Source organism: Trichosurus vulpecula, chromosome 2 (assembly GCF_011100635.1).
Source record: "Trichosurus vulpecula isolate mTriVul1 chromosome 2, mTriVul1.pri, whole genome shotgun sequence".
NCBI classification, from domain to species: Eukaryota; Metazoa; Chordata; class Mammalia; order Diprotodontia; family Phalangeridae; genus Trichosurus; species Trichosurus vulpecula.
In genome coordinates, this window is record NC_050574.1 from 121,068,268 (window position 1) to 121,085,499 (window position 17,232).

Sequence of the window (17,232 nt, forward strand, 5' to 3'; positions counted from 1 at the left end):
AAATTTACAGGTGCCTACAAGTAGCTCAGAAAACAGCAGCACAAAACCCCTGAAGCTTGGGACTGAGCACTCTCCACTTTGGAAGCACAGTCATACCTTCACAAAGAGCTCAAAAGTCAAGTAACTGGCTGGGGAAATGAGCAGATAGCGTAAAAAACTCAGACTATAGAATCTTACTTTGGTGACAAAGAAGATAAAAACATACAGCCAGAAGAAGTCAACAAAGTCAAAGATCCTACATCAAAAGCCTCCAAGAAAAATATGAATTGGTCTCAGGCCATGGAAGAACTCAAAAAATATTTTGAAAATCAAGTAAGAGAAGTAGATGAAAAACTGAGAAAAGAAATGAGAGGGGTGCAAGAAAATCATGAAAAACAAGTCAGCAGATTGCTGAAGGAGACCCCAAAAAATACAGAAGAAAATAACACCTTAAAAAATAGACTAACCCAAATGGCAAAAGAGCTCCAAAAAGCCAATGAGGAGAAGAATGCCTTAAAAAACAGAATTGGCCAAATGGAAAAGAAGATCCAAAAGTTCACTGAAGAAAACAATTTCTTAAAAATTAGAATGGAGCAAATGGAAGTTAATGACTTTATGAGAAATCAAGAAATTATACAACAGAACCAAAGGAATGAAAAATAGAAGACAATGTGAAATATATCACTGGAAAATCCACTGACCTGGAAAATAGATCCAGGAGAGAAAATATAAAAATTATTGGACTACCTGAAAGCCATGATCAAAAAAAGAGCCTAGACATCACCTTTCAAGACATCATCAAGGAAAACTTCCCTGATATTCTAAAGCCAGAGGGTAAAATAGAAATTGAAAGAATCCACCAATTGCCTCTTGAAAAAGATCCCAAAAGGGAAACTCCTAGGAATATTGTCCCCAAATTCCAGAGTTCCCAGGTCCAGGAGAAAATACTGCAAACAGTGAGAAAGAAACAATTTGAGTACTGTGGAATCACAATCAGGATAACACAAGATCTAGAAGCTTCTACATTAAGAGATCGAAGGGCTTGGAATATGATATTCCAGAGGTCAAAGGAGCTGGGATTAAAACCAAGAATCACCTACCCAGCAAAACTGAGTATAATACTTCTGGGGAAAAAAATAGATTTTCAATGAAATAGAGGACTGTCAAGCATTCCTGATGAACAGATCAGAGCTGATTAGAAAATCTGACTTCCAAATACAAGAATCAAGAGAAGCATGAAAAGATAAACAGGAAAGAGCAATCATAAGGAACTTATTAAAGTTGAACTGTTTACATTCCTACATGTAAAGATGGTATTTGTAACCCATGAGAGCTTTCTCAGTATTAGGGTAGTTGAAGGGAATATACATACATATATACACATATATATAAAATACACACACACACACACACACACACACACACACATATATATATATATATATACACATATATATATGTACACAATGTGAGTTGAATATGAAGGGATTATATCTAAAAAATACAATTAAGAGGTAAGAAAGGAATATATTGGGAGAAAGAGAAAGGGAGAGATAGAATAGGGTAAATTATCTCACATAAATGAGGCAAGAAAAAGCTGTTATAATGGAAGGGAAGAGGGGGGAGGTGAAAGGGAATGAGTGAACCTTACTGTCATCAGATTTGGCTTAAGGAGGGAATAACATACATACTCAATTGGGTATCTTCCCCTACAGGAAAGTAGGAGGGAAGGGGATAAGAGGGGGATGAAAGAAGGGAGGACAGATTGAGGGAGGGGGTAGTCAGAAGCAAACACTTTTGAAAAGGGACAGGGTCAAAGGAGAAAATTGAATAAATGGGGGATGGGATAGGATGGGGGGAAATATAGTCTTTCGCAACATGGCTATTATGGAAGTGTTTTACATAACTACACATGTACAGCATATATTGAATTGCTTGCCTTCTCAAGGAGGGTGGGTGGAGAGGGAAGAAGTGAGAGAATTTGGAACTCAAAGTTCTAAAAACAAATATTAAAAATTGTTTTTACATGCAACTGGAAAATAAGATATGCAGACAATGTGGTACAGAAATCTATCCTGCCCTACAAGAAAGTAAAGGGAAAGGGGATGGGGGGGGCAGGTGGAGTGGGGTGATAGAAGGGAGGGCAGACTGGAGAAAGGGGCAATCAGAACACATGCAATCTTGGGGTGGGGGGAGAGATGGAGAAAAAATTTGTAACTCCAAATCTTGTAGAATGTTAAAAACTAAAAATAAATTAATTAATCTTTAAAAAAAAGAACATAAAATGTCAAATGATATACAGACAAGGCAAAATCATTTTTCATAGAACTTCTAAAGTTTCTAGCCCTCAGTTTTCATAGATCATAAAGAAAGAGAAATGGACTGAAGTGCAAGATATCATAATTTTAACAACAAAACTTTGTTTAATTTAAATAATATAATCAAGACTATAATATAATCTACACTGTACTATAATATAAATATAATGTAACATAATATAATCAAGACAGTCATCCACTAAAGCCCTCCTCTAATGCTTCACACCACAGTATGATAACCGTATGTTCTAAAAGGCTTTACAAAGAGCCAGCCAAGCTAGAAAGACTTCAAAAATACCCCTTGCTCCTCCAGGTCTGATACGTAAACTTGCTGCCTTCCTCTCCATCTCTGATAGATAAACTTGTTACCATATCAGGCTCAAGCCTTCATGGCACATCCTTCCCTCTCTTCCCCACTGCCCTGCTCTCTGATTACTTCCACAAGAAATGTGGACTCTCTCTCTGGGTCTCCCAACTCTGATGGGTGGGATTTTTTTTTGCCTTAGTTTGCCAAAGCCCAAGCCTCCAAGACACTTCCTATTCTTTGCCACACCCACACCTGAGAAACACTTCCCTCCTTCACTCCCTTTCCAGCACCCCTTGATGTAATGTTTTTCTCCCTTTAGAATATAGGTTTCTTAAAAGCAGGGGCTGTCTCACTTATATGTGTACTCCCAACACTCAGCACAGTGACTGGCACAAGATAAGAGCTTAATAAATGTTTATCTTTCTAAAAAGAGGTCTCAAATAGACTATTTGCCTATTATCTGAGGGCCACACTAGCAAAGTTTGGAAGGGTTCATCCCCAGAATACTGGCCACCAGTTAACAATTTTTTACTGCTATAGCAACTCACAAATATTGTCTAATAAGATCTACTAAGGGGTTGCAATCTGTATTGCTGGAGAGTGCTGAAATAGTGTAGCCTTGAAATACTCATAAGCTATGTATGGAGTCAGGTGGACTTTCATCCTACATAAAGTCTGAAAACCATTGCTCTAACAAGACAATAATTACCGTAATTTTACTGCATCTGTCATCCTACATTTCAAAGAATACAATAAACGTTTAATTAAAGTTCAGAATTACAGAGAACTGATATCATTAGTTCACCAATGCAATATCTGAGACAAGTTGTGGCTTGTCCAGCTTTGCAGTTTACAAACAGCTAAAAGAATCTCATAAATCTATAACACAAGTGTACTGCTCTAAAGCAGCTTTTGCTGTACATGGAGTCAGAGCACTGGATTTCAAATCTCAGCCTTGCTACTTACTAGTGAGTGACTGGGGCAAGTCATTTAATCTTTCTTGGCTTCAGTTTTCCCATTTGTAAAATGAAAAGGTCAAACTAGATGACCTCTAAAATCCTTTCCAGCTTTAAGTTTTGTAACTGCTAAACTTTTACAAACCACCACCAGTTCCCTGTTTCATCCTACTACCACTGTACACAGTACCTTCAATTGACTCCCATATGGAAGGAATGCCAGGCTCTTGACCACTATGAATGCTACCCAGCTACCAATGTCCTTCCTAAATGCAACACCTAGACCTGTTTAAAATATTTCTGATGTGATCACTTTCCTAGTCCTGGGCACTCTCTCATGCCATCAAAAAATACATCAGCTTTTCTGGTTGCCATATCACACAACTGACTCATATCTATCTTGCAATCTACTAAAAACCCCAGATCTGTTTCAGATGCACTGCTACCCTATCATGCCTCCTTCTATCTCTTATTTGTGAAATACAAGGGACCACAAGATTCACAAGAGCAAAAAAAGCAGGCTGCATGGTGCAGCAATATAATACAATGCAATGAATGCTGATTAAGCCCCAGGAGGTGCCAGCCACCTAGGGTTACAAATAGGAGATAGGGGGAGAGGACAGTCCCTGACCCCACAGACCTTACAATCTAATGGGGGGGGGAAGACAACCCAAAAAAGCAGCTCAAAATGGCAGGGGGAGGGAAGAACCTGCAGGGAGCATAATGGTGGAGCTGAATCCAAGCAGTGAAGCTGGTGGGAAATGAAGAGTTGGCTGAGCTTCTGAGTCTTCTTTAAACGGAGGCTTTGGGAAGAGTTTTCTGGTCTGACCTCCGGCCAAAGGAGCAAAGGCTACTGGTAGTGCTGATGGGGTCTGAGTGTCAAAACTGATGTAATCACCATGAAGATGAGTTTCCTGGTGATGAGGTTTTCAGATGGGAAGCAGGGAGGGGTGGGGGCAGAGAAGATGATGGTCAAGTCTAATCCAAGCAGTGCAGCTGGTGCTATGGCACAAGCATATTCCCATTCTTAGCCTTAGATTCCAAGTGGAGATTCCAGTGAGAAAAGTGAATGCTCCCATGCATTTGGACAGCCTAGGTCAGGTGAGCACATTTCTTCAGGTTACTAGAGTGAGAAGCAAAGGGTGAACAGAAAGAACACTGGATCTGGAGGCAAAGAGCCTGAGTTCAAGTCCCAGCTCTGCCTCATACGAGCTATGTCACCTTGTGCAAACCCCTAGCATCTTGGAGACTCAAAAAACTTGTCTTTAAAATAAGAGGCTTATATGAGATCATCACTAAGGCCCCTTTCAGCTCCAAGTTAATGATCCAAACACATACACAATATTCTACTCCTGAAACTATTACTGACTGTTCTTGCCTTCAAGCTGCTATGTCTAGCTTTCTTATCTGGAAAAAGGAATTATCAGTATTATTATTGCTGTTAATACTAATACAACACTGCATTTTGTAAGTAAGACTGATGATACCACAATATGTTCACTGACATCTCCTTAAGGACAAAAGCCTTAGTTTTGCTATCTTTATACCCTACACAGCCTAACAACATTGTCTAAAATATAAGTGTTTAATAAATGTCTGAAGAATAAGTGAAAAGAGCACGAGTCAGAAGACTTGATTCCAAATCTCTTCTCTGCTACTGTTCTTTATTTGACTAAGCAATTCATTTAACTTCTCTGGTCTGTTTCCTCCTCTAAAGAATGAGGCAGTTGGACTAGATAGCTTTTAAATTCTCTTCCAGCTTTAAATCCCATAAATGAATGCATACATAGTGCTATTGCTCCCTGGGCAAATCTACCTTTTTAGAAAACGGCAACGTGAAGAAAATAAATGTAAGTGGATCTCTAGATATCAATACAGTCATAAGGAGGTAATGTGCTCTCCCTTCAATCATACCCACACCAGTGACTGTCTATTGGGCTCATGTATAAGACAACCCCCCAAGCAAAAGTGGATGCATTCCAAAATGTCATATACACTTAAGCATACTCAGTAACTCAGACTCACAACCTTTTAAAAGACATGTAATAATCACCCCATTTTCAGAAGGGCATCAGGAAGCTGTGAAAGCAACATTTCTACTAGTTTAAAAGAAAACAGATACTATTTGCCAAAATACATTCATAACCACTCCATTCCTAAAGAAAGCCTGCAGTCCAGGAGGCAAGAATACTTTAAGTTGAATTTATAGGATTTAGAGCTCTATGTGACTTAGTTCAAATCCTCCATTAAGATATGAGGAAACTGAAGCCCTGAAGTTAAATAACTTGCCAAAGTAACAAAGGTTAGTGACAACTGAGATTCAAAACCAGGCCTCTGACTCCAAGTAACATTAATTACATAAGCATTTACTAATACCTGAAATGTACCAGGTACTGTGCTAGCGACTAGGCATGCAAAAAGAAAGCATGGTACAGTGGAGAGGACATTGGGCTTGGAGTCCCTACCTTCAAGAAGCTTATTATATTTTTTGGACTCCAAATCCAATGTCCTTTCCACTGGACCATGCTGCCTCGTTTCATTTTATGTGCCTGAAGAGATAGCCTGAGTTCCTGTTCAGTTCCCAATACATCACAAGTAAGCTTCTGTCAGACTCCTAAGAACAATGACTCTCCTTTTATCCTCTTAAAAAACACAAAGGAAGGCTGCCAGATGATGAGCAACAATTTCTGCCTTGTTCAGCACATATAGCCTGCCACAATTCCAATGACTGACTTGTCCATGATTTTGTGCTTTTACATAATTTTAAATTTCTATTTAACTTCTACATATATGTGTGTGTATGTATCTATAACTATAAACAGTCCAGTGTAAGATTAGACCACTTACTGGTATCATTTTGTCTTGCTCACTATGGGAGCTATTCACTCACTAAATGGACGGCATGACAAAGCACAGTCTAGAAAAATTCAGACTGACTTCCTAAAGTCATTAGGTGGCATACTGAATAGAAACACATTGGACTTGGAATCAGGAAGACCTGAGTTCAATGCTGTCCCAAACATTTACTAGTCTTTTTTAAAACTTTGGGCAAGTCACTTACAACTCTCAGATTCAGTTTCCTCACCTGTAAAAATGGGGATGATAATCTACATAAAAAGGGTTTGGAGAGAATCAAATTGGATGATTTATGTAAAATGCTTTGGAAAGCACTATGTAAATGTTAGCTATTATTAACATTATTATTCCTAGAGGTGCTTTTAAATATTGAGTCACTGCCTAACCATGAGGGGCACTGAGATATAGTGGAAATACTGGACTTATATTCAAAAGATTCATATTCCTAAACCATCAGGCCTAGAAAGACACTTAGATATCATCTAGCCCAACTTCCAAGAAGAGTAAATGATCTTTCATGGGGAATACCACTACTAAGAGTAGCTGTTTGGGATTTAAAATGAGCTCTGCTGCTGTCCAAGTCCTATGCTCTAATATACAACAATGCTTCATTATATTCAAGTGGTTCTTTTTATTTTCTTTGCATTTGTATTATTTCAATTCATGAAACAAAACAAGTATTTCCATAACACAGCACAATAAATACAATGACGGCACATGAAACCGTAAATCTACCATGTACAACTTGCTATTCTCTCCAAATATACAACAAAGTTTTCATGTAAATTCCTTTTTTTCCCCTTTTTTGCCTTCTCTTCCCCCACTCTGCCTAGAGATGGCTATCATTAGACATAAGTAGGTGTGTGTGTATACATACATATGTATGTGTATATATATATATACATATATATACATATATATATATATACACATATATATATAAAATTACTCTATGTGAAATTATCAGTTCTTCCTCTGGATGCAGACAGCATATTTCTTCATATGTCCTTTATTTTTAATTTGTGTACTTGTAACAGTCAAAATTATTTAGTCGCTCAAAGCCGTTCTTAAAAGAATATTGCTGTTACTGTACACAGTGTTCTCTTGGTTCTGCTCACTTCATTCTTCATCATTCTGTGCAAGTCTTTCCATGCCTTCGAAGATCATTGAGCTCATCATTTTATAAAGCAAAACCATACGTCACAACTTGTTCAGCCATTCCCCAACTGACAGGGATCCTCGCAATTTCCAGTAATTTGCTACCACAAAGAGAGCTGATATGAACATCTCATTCACATTAAAAGTTATAATTACTATTTGTGGATTTCCCTCCATCTTATTTTTACTCACTATTTTCTTTCTTAGACTCTCTTTTTACCCTATCTTCTCCCCCCACCCTCCCACCCTAGGGCATTGGTTCTAAACCTGGAGTCCAGGAACTCATGTTTAAAAGTATTTTGATAGCACTATTTTAACCTAATTGCCTTCCTTTGTAATCCTGTGTAATTAATTTTATGAATTTAAAAATCTTATTCTGAGAAGGAATCCACAGCCTCCAGAAGACTGACTGCCAAAGGGATCCATGACACAAAAGAAGTTAAGAACTTCACGCTGTAGGAGCAGAGTTAAATGTGGCCAGAAAGGTGTGTGAGAGTTAAACCATGAAGTCTTAAATTCCAAGCTAAGAAGCTTGTTCTATATGAGCAGGGGAAATGGATGGCATGGTCAGACCTGCTGTTTTCCTCATTTTACAGCAGAGGATCCTCAGCCTCAGAGGAAAGACACAGTTTGCCTAAGATCACAAAGCTAGTAAAGAATATCATTGGAACCAGAACTATAACTTGGACTAAATATTTCTTGGCCTTCCCCTTTTTGTTTGTAAGAAGACAGATTATGAGTGTGGAATGCTGCGCATACACTGCACTGCCAGATGCTATTACTATGTAGGGTGTTTTCCCTCAACAGTTTTTCTTTGTCATGAAGTTTCATTGGAGATGAAGGGTGAGAAAACACTATCTATCTATCTGTATCAAATCACCAGAGGTGAAAGGTGAGAGTAAATATTATATATGTATGGAAATTACTGATATGAAAACAAAAGGTATCAATAAGATATTTTTAAAGAACATTTTCCCATTTTTAGCCTCAAAAATATCTGTCCTGTCTATCTCAAAGAGCTACTGGAATAAAAGCACTTTGCAAATGGTTAAGAAGCTATAAAAATGAGCTACTATACAACTTATAGCTCAAATTTGCTACAATTAAAGTCATACAGACTACAAATGAGAAATTACAAAAGTTGGGTCTACCTGATTCTCTACTCTTTCGCAGAAAGACATTCAACCCTTTATCCTGACTTTAAAGCCAGACTTGTACTTTATCAGCCACCATCAAGACATAGACTGCTCACATACTGTACCAGCTCTGAATTACTGAAATTTAGTACTGTTTCCCTCTTCCTAACTTACTCATCAGGGAAGGATGTCTGTGGAGGATTTACCTGTTATTTGGAAATGGGCAGCACCAACAAAAATGAAGCCTTACTTCAGACTGGCCCACAGTAGTGCAGCCCACAGCTGATGTTACAGGTCCACACCTGAATCTCAAACCTTGTTCCCTCTTCAAATTGTCTTACAACACTTTGCTGGGTCTTCTTTGCCATCAAATATTACCCTGTATGGTACTTTTTGCATACATGCATTACATCCTCCCTATTACATTACAAGCTCCCTGAAAGCAGAAACAAGGTCATTTTTCATCTTTGTATCCATTACTATAAAGCACAACTCATGCCCCAACAGCAAAAGCTTAACCTCTTGAATGACTTCTTGGTAGGGTCAACAGGAATTAATGCTCATGGTCACAATGAAAAAACCTATAGGCAGCACTGGATCAGGAGACAAAATGTCTGGATTCTAGTCCCAGTTCATGCACTGATCGGTTACATTACCTTGGATAAATCCTTTATCTCTTTTAGGGCATCAATTTCCTTATCTATAATGAGGGGGTGAGATCAGATGATCCCTAAGGTGCTTCCCTTCCATATCAAACTTCAAAGATTCCTACCACAAGGAGTGTGCTAGGATTCCATGACTATATGAATTAAAGGTAACCAAAACAAAAACCATTTTTAAAAGACTACCTGAACAAATGAAATTAATACACTGAAGAACAATCAATAAGCATTTATTTATTCATTGCTTATTATGTGCGAGGCACAAGGCTAAGTGCTGGGCACCCAAAGGGAGACAAAAAAACAATCAATGCTCTTGAGAAGATCAAGCTCATAGACTAACATGTAAGTTAACATGCAAATAACTATGTGCAAACAAGAAATACAGAGGAAAAGTTGGGGATAATCCCAAAGGGAAAGCACCAAGATTAAGAAGGACTAGGAAAGGTTTCTTGTATAAAGTGGAACATCAGCTAAGACCTGAAGGAAGCTAGAAGTTGTAGATAAGGAGGAAAGATTGCCAGGCATGAGGGATGGCCAGTAAAAATGCTCAGAGTTGGGAAAAAGAATGTTGTATGTGAGCAACAGCAATGAGGCCAGTCAGTAAATCACTCAATCATTAAACATTTATTGTCTTCCATGTGCCAGACACTGTGATAAGCACTGGGGATACAATGGAAAGGAAAAAACAATTTCATCGTCAAGGAGTTCACAGTCTAGTTAGGGAAAGAACATGTGAACAACAATGTACAAACAAGCTGTATAAAGGATTAATTAGAAATAACCAACAGAGGGAAGGCACCAGAAATAAGAGAGATCAGGAAAGGCTTCTTGTAGAAGCCACAACCTGTGACCCTCAGGCTACTTGCAGCATGCCAAAGGATCCTTGAAGGAATCCAGGGAAGCCAAGAGAAAGACATAAAGATAAGAAAGAGATAAAGCAAGGAGAACAGCCAGTGAAAATACTGGAACCAGTAGAGAAAGTATCTAATAGGAGAAACAGCAAAGCGGCCAGTGTCACTGGATCACAGAATTACATGGGAGGTTAGTGGGAGAGGAGGGAGAAGTTAATGTATAAGAAAACTGGATAGGTAAGGAAGGGCCAGGTTATAAATGGCTTTGAACAATAGGGGATTTTATATTGATCCTGAAGGTGAAAGAGAGCCAATGGAGTTTATCAAGTGGAGGAGATAATCTTTAAGAAGATTACTTTGGGAGTTGAGTGGAGAATGGACTAGAGTGGGGAGAGAATTGTGGCAGGGAGACCAGCCAGCAAGCTACTACAACAAATCTAGATATGAGGTGATTTGGACCTGCCCCAAGGTATCAGCAGTGTCAGAGGAGAGAAGGGGGCCATATTCATGAGCTAATCCAAAAGTGAAATAAACAGCCCTTGGCAAGAGATTAGATATAGAAGGGGAGTGAAAGTGAAGAGTTGATGATGAAGGATGGTAGTGCCCTAGAAAGCAGTATGTAAGTTGAGCGGGGGGAAAAAGGGAGTGGGGCCAAAAATAATGAGTTGACTTTTTAATATATTTAGTTTAAGATGTTTACAGGACATCAAGTTCAAGATGTCCAAAAAGCAATTGGAGATGCAAGACTGGAAATCAGCAGAGAAGGTAGGGCTAGATAAATATATTTAAAAATCATCACTCTAGAGAGGATAACTGAATCCATTCAAGCTGCTAAGATCACCAAGTGAAACAGCTTAGAGCAGGGCTGTCCAAAGTGCAGCCAGTGGGCCGCATGTGGCCCACAGTGCGATTTTATGTGGCCAGCCTGTGTTTACTACCAGTGTGGAAATTGACATAAATGCTTTAACTAAAGCATTTATATTGGTTTCTGCGCTTGTGGTGGACACAAGCGGGCCACATGGGGGTGCACAGCCCGTATTTTGGACAGCCCTGGTTTAGCAACCTTGGGCAAGTCACTTAAATTCTATTTGCCTCAGCTTCTTCATCTGTGAAATGGAGATAATAATAGCACCTACCTCCCAGGGCTGTTCTACAGATCAAAGGCAGTAATATTTGTGAAGCACTTAGCATAGTGCCTAGCACATAAGAGGTGCTGTATAAATGTTTGTTATTAGGATGAAAGTTACCCTCTAATTTAGCCTAAGATCACATTAGCTTTTGGGGCTACTATATAATACTGCTGATTCATATTGAGCTTGGAGATCATTATAACCTCAAGATGTTTTTAAGAATAATTACTGTCTGACTATGCCACTCCCTTCTTAGACTTGTAATACCAGATTTATTTTTTGCACTGAGAAGATGAAAAGTAATTCTGTACAATTTTCTAATTGATCCTATTTACAAATAATTGATTTTGCCCTGTAACTGTTTAAGTCATGTTTTGTCTCTGAACTTAGTTCAGAGTTTGGCTGGCCTGTAATAGGTTAAATTTTAAAATCCATCTATTCTTGCCTCAAAGAATTTTGCTAACCTTCGGAAATGAGTTTGGGCCTGATGTCTTTCTTTCACCAAGCTATCCTTCAAGGATTTGTAGTTTGCTGTCCAAAAGTCTGGGCTGCTATCTCACCTCTGCACTCAGACAATGAGCACTTCTTAGTCTCATAAGAAAAGAAGGGGGCAATGCTAGCACTCATTACCTAACTTCCCAGCAATCATGTTGTTCCCTTGTTGTTGTCCTTGCTCTATAACCAATCACATCGCCCATAATTCTATGATGTCATCTACCCCTCTCGGTTCTTTGTTCTATACTCCCTAAAATCCTATACACTTCACATTTATCTTTATTCAATTTCACCTTATTAGATTCATCTCATTGCTCTACACAATCGAAATACTTTTGGATATCTCATAAATCACTGATAAAAATGTTAAACACTATAGGGTCAAGCACAGATTACTGGAGTACTCCCCCGGAGACCTCTAATCATGGTATCATTGAAGTACTAATAACCACTCTGTGAGTCTAGACATCCAATCAACTCTGAATCCATCTGGCTGTATACTTACCTAATCTATATCTCTAAGTCTTTCTCCACAAGAATAACTGAGATACTTTATCAAATACTCTCTAGAAATCTAAACACTATCCACAGCATTCCTTTCATGGAACAGTTACAATAATTCTATCACGAAAGAACATTAGGTTATTCTGGCATACCCTGTTCTTGATGAAGCCATGCTGGCTCTTTGTAATCACTGCTTCCCTTTCTAATATAACTCACCATGTCTTTAATAGACTCTTCTACAGTTTCCCAGGTAGTGAAATCATATTCACTAGGCTAAAGTTTGAAGACAAAGCCCAGATTCAGGAACTAAAGATGGAGAGATAAGTAAATATAAGAGGTCACAGACCACAATAAAGAAGGATAATACATCCAAAGACAAGCAAAAAGCTAACCTAGAAAGAGAAAATAAACCCCTAACAACTGCAAGCAGATATTCAAAGGAAAAAAATAATTTATTCCACAAAGACCAACATGAATACTTAGAAAAAATGAAGCATGACTTTTTTTTTTAAAATGACACAAAAGCTCAAAGGAAAAAATGGAAGAATAAGTAGAATAAAAGAAAAAGTGGTAAACCTTACCCAAGAAATGGGTCATCAATCAAATAAATGATCAAACAGAAATCGATGTATCTTTGAGATAAGAGCCATTAGAATGAAATCAAAAGACTGGGGGGAAAACAGAAAAAAATGTAAGATAGATTTCAAAAATAATTGACCTGGAAAAGTCAAAGAGAAATGATTTAAGAATCAGACTCCCTGAAAACCATGACAAAAGCTTCTAAGATTTGCTGGAACTACAAGATGAAGTAAAAACAGAAAGAATCCATCTATCACCTCATGAAAGAAATACCAAAAGAAAAAGTCCCAAGAATGTGATAGCAAAAAATCAAGATCTTCCATATCAAAGAAAAAATAATACAAGCCATAAAGAAAGAGCTCAAATACTAAGGAACAACAATCACTATCACACAAAAATTGTCTTCTACTACAAACAAGAGGAGATTCTCAAATAAAATATTCCAAAAGACAAAGATGAACATAATCTGACAGGGAAAAAAAATCAACCTTCAATGTAATGGAGTACTTTCAAGCACTTCAGATGAAAAAAGAGAGCTTAGCAGGAATTCTGAAATGCAAAATACTTAAGAGAAACCTAGAAAGGTACATTTATTTGAGCAACTGAGAGGTACAGTATGATGATATAATGCTAACATGTTAATAAAAGGAGAGGAAATGTGTCCGTTAAAATGTTCAAAGGGTATAGAGAGAGCTAAAATAAGAAAAGGAGATGGCACAGAAGTGGACTGGCACTGGCACTGCTGTGAAGGACTGAAGGGAAAGACAAGGGAAGATAAAAGGAATGCACTATTGTAGAAAGGAGGAAGAAAAGAGTGGAACTTCCTATTTCTCAAAACTGAGGTATGTGAAAATGTACAAACACCAGGGAAGGAGTTGAGGGGAGTGGGCATTAGGTGAACCGCACTCTTTTTTAAAAATTATTTATTTAATATTTGTATTTTCCAGCATTGATTTCCACAAGATTTTGAATTACAAATTTTCTCCCCATTTCCACCCTCCCCCCTTCCCACTCCAGGATGGCATATATTCTGATTGCCCCATTTCCCAGTCAGCCCTCCCCTCTTATACCCCATCCCCCTGCCCATCCCCTTTTCCCTTACTTTCTTGTAGGGCAACACAGATTTCTATGCCCCATTGCCTGTATATCTTATTTCCCAGTTGCATGCAAAAACAACTTTTTTTTGAACATCTGCTTTTAAAACTTTGAGTTCCAAATTCTCTCCCCTCTTCCCTCCCCACCCACCCTCTATAAGAAGGCAAGTAATTCAACATAGGTCAAACATGTATCATTATGTAAAACCCTTCCATAATACTCATGTTGAGAAAGACTAACTATATTTTGCTCCCTCCTACCCAGTCCCCCTTTATTCAATTTTCTCCCTTGACCCTGTCCCTTTTCTAAAGTGTTTGCTTTTGATTACCTCCTCCCCCTATCTGCCCTCCCTTCTATAGTCCTCCCTTTCTTATCCCCTTCCTCCTTCTTTCCTGTAGGGTAAGATTCCCAATTGAGTGTGTATGTTATCCCCTCCTCAAGTCAAATCTGATGAGAGCAAGATTGACTCATTCCCCCTCACCTGCCCCCTCTTCCCTTCCAACAGAACTATTTTTTCCTGCCAATTTTATGTGAGATAATTTACCCCATTCTATCTCTCTCTTTCTCTCTCTCTCAATATATTCCTCTCTCATCCCTGCCCTCTGTCTAGTGTGTGTATGTGTGTGTGTGTGTGTGTATTCCCTTCAGCTACCCTAATACTGGGGTCACATGAATTACACACATCATCTTTCCATGTAGGAATGGAAACAAAACAGTTCAACTTTCGTAAGTCCCTTACGATTTCTCTTTCTTGTTTACCTTTTCATGCTTCTCTTGATTCTTGTGTTTGAAAATCAAATTTTCTATTCAGCTCTCGTCTTTTCACTGAGAAAGCTTGAAAGTCCTCTATTTTATTGAAAATCCATATTTTGCCTTGGAGCATTATACTCAGTTTTGCTGGGTAGGTGATTCTTGGTTTTAATCCTAGCTCCTTTGACCTCCAGAATATCATATTCCAAGTCCTTTGATCCCTTAACGTAGAAGCTGCCAGATCTTGTGTTATTCTGATTGTGTTTCCACAATACTCAAATTGTTTCTTTCTGGCTGCTTACAAGTATCTTCTTCTTGATCTGGGAGCTCTGGAATTTGATGACAATATTCCTAGGAGTTTTCTTTTTGGGATCTTTTTCAAGAGGCGATCGGTGGATTCTTTCAATTTCTATTTTACCCTCTGGTTCTAGAATATCAGGGCAGTTCTCCTTGATAATTTCTTGAAAGATGAAAGCTAAGCTCTTTTTTTGATCATGGTTTTCAGGAAGTCCAGTAATTTTTAAATTATCTCTCAGGATCTATTCTCCAGGTCAGTGGTTTTTCCAATGAGATATTTCACATTGTCTTCCACTTTTTCATTCCTTTGGTTCTGTTTTATAATATCCTGATTTCTCATAAAGTCACTAGCTTCCACTTGTTCCAATCTAATTTTTAAGGTTGTATTTTCTTCAGTGGTCTTTTGGACCTCCTTTTCCATTTGGCTAATTCTGCCTTTCAGGGCATTCTTCTCCTCATTGGCTTTTTGGAGCTCTTTTGCCATTTGAGTTAGTCTATTTTTTAAGGTGTTATTTTCTTCAGAATTTTTTTTTGGGTTAATGACTTCTTTCTCATGGTTTTCTATGAACCTCACTCTTATCTGAACCAGACAAAAGAATGCTGAACACAGATTTAAAGAGGTTAAGGTAGAAATATATTAAACTCAACAGTGAAAAGGGTAGGAGTAGGATGTAAGAGTAGATATTAAAAGGGAAAATAATACAATAAAAGGAACAATCGCAAGCAAAATAAACTCCTTTATCTTGAAGGGGAAATTAAAAGGAAATAAAGCAGACCTGCACAATCTGCAGTCAAAGGATTTCCTCTACATACAAAAGATGTTTTCCTCTACACTTTTTGTGGACCTCCTGAAACCCTTTGGCATGTCACAAGTGGCCCTGGGGCCACAGGTTGTGCAGGCCTGAAATAAAGGAAAAAGAAAAGAAAGAAAGTGGAGTCTAAAGAGGCACCCATCAATTGAGGAATGGCAGAACAAACTGTGGGATGTAACCAACTGTGGTCAAGCAATATTATTGTAATATAAGAAATAACAAAAGAGACAATTTTAGAGAATCCTAGGAAGTAGGAACTGAGGCAGTGAAGTGAACAGAATAAGAGTTAGACAATAATTTAACAACAACAGTAAAGAAAAGCAACCCTGAAAAATTTAAGAATTCTAATCAAAGTAATGGCCAATCGTGGCTCCAGAGGACCTATGTAGAAACATGTTACCCACCTCCGTAGTCAGGTGATGGATTCAAAGTGTGGAAAAAAGATAAGCATTTTTTTTTTTTGGAAATGGCACCTATATGAATTTGTTTTATTTGACTACGTTGAGCTGTTACATGAACTTTTTGTTTGTTTTCATCAATTTTAATTGGAGAGGGAAATAACAGTGGTGGTTGGGGAAAAAAAGATGAAAAGAAAAAAGAGGATCACTGAATCATTTTTAAAAGTGCACAGAAGAGTACAGAGGGAATTTCAGAAGGAAGCATACACAAACAGGATAGTTTTGAAACGAATAGTTGAATTAGTTTTGTACATTTTTTGTACCTTTTTTGTTTGGCATTCAAAATCCTTCATAACATAGTTCCTACATAACTTTCCAATCTTACTCTGGGCAAAATCTCTGGCTGTCCTCCAGGCCTGAAATATTTTCCCTACTCATCTCCACCTCCTAGATTCCTTTAAGTCCCAACTAAATCTCACCTTCTGCAGGAAACCTTTCTTAACTCTAGTCTCTTTCCTCTGTTAATTATTCTCTATTTATCCTTCATATAGCTTTTTGGTATAGATCTGTTTGCTTGTTGTCTCCTCCATTAGACTATGAGCTCCTTGAGGGCAGAGACTGTCTTTTGCCTCCTTGTATATCCCCAGCACTTAGCACAATGCCAGGCATATAGAAAGAGCTTAATAAAGGCTTGCTGACTAACCAATAAACTAGAACTTACTTATTATAGAAGATTTAAGAAATAAAAATAAACGTTTTATAAACAAAGTAACATTAGGACTAGATCTCAATTCACGTATAAATAAAAGGAAAGAGTTTCAAATACGTTTACACTTACTACAGGGGATCTATGATATCTCTCATGTAAACGTTCCCTGAATTCATATACAACATATCCTATCCACGTATTTTCTTCAAATCCAACTGACCATGGTCTCAAAGAGATCTT

The 17,232-nt window shown here is 38.0% G+C and overlaps 1 protein-coding gene across 1 annotated transcript in view; it reads right to left on the bottom strand.

Moving 5' to 3' along the window:
- UVRAG (UV radiation resistance associated) overlaps window positions 1-17,232 on the bottom strand; it is a 416,256-nt gene that overhangs the window by 330,218 nt on the left and 68,806 nt on the right. The gene's annotated exons all lie outside the window — the stretch shown is intronic.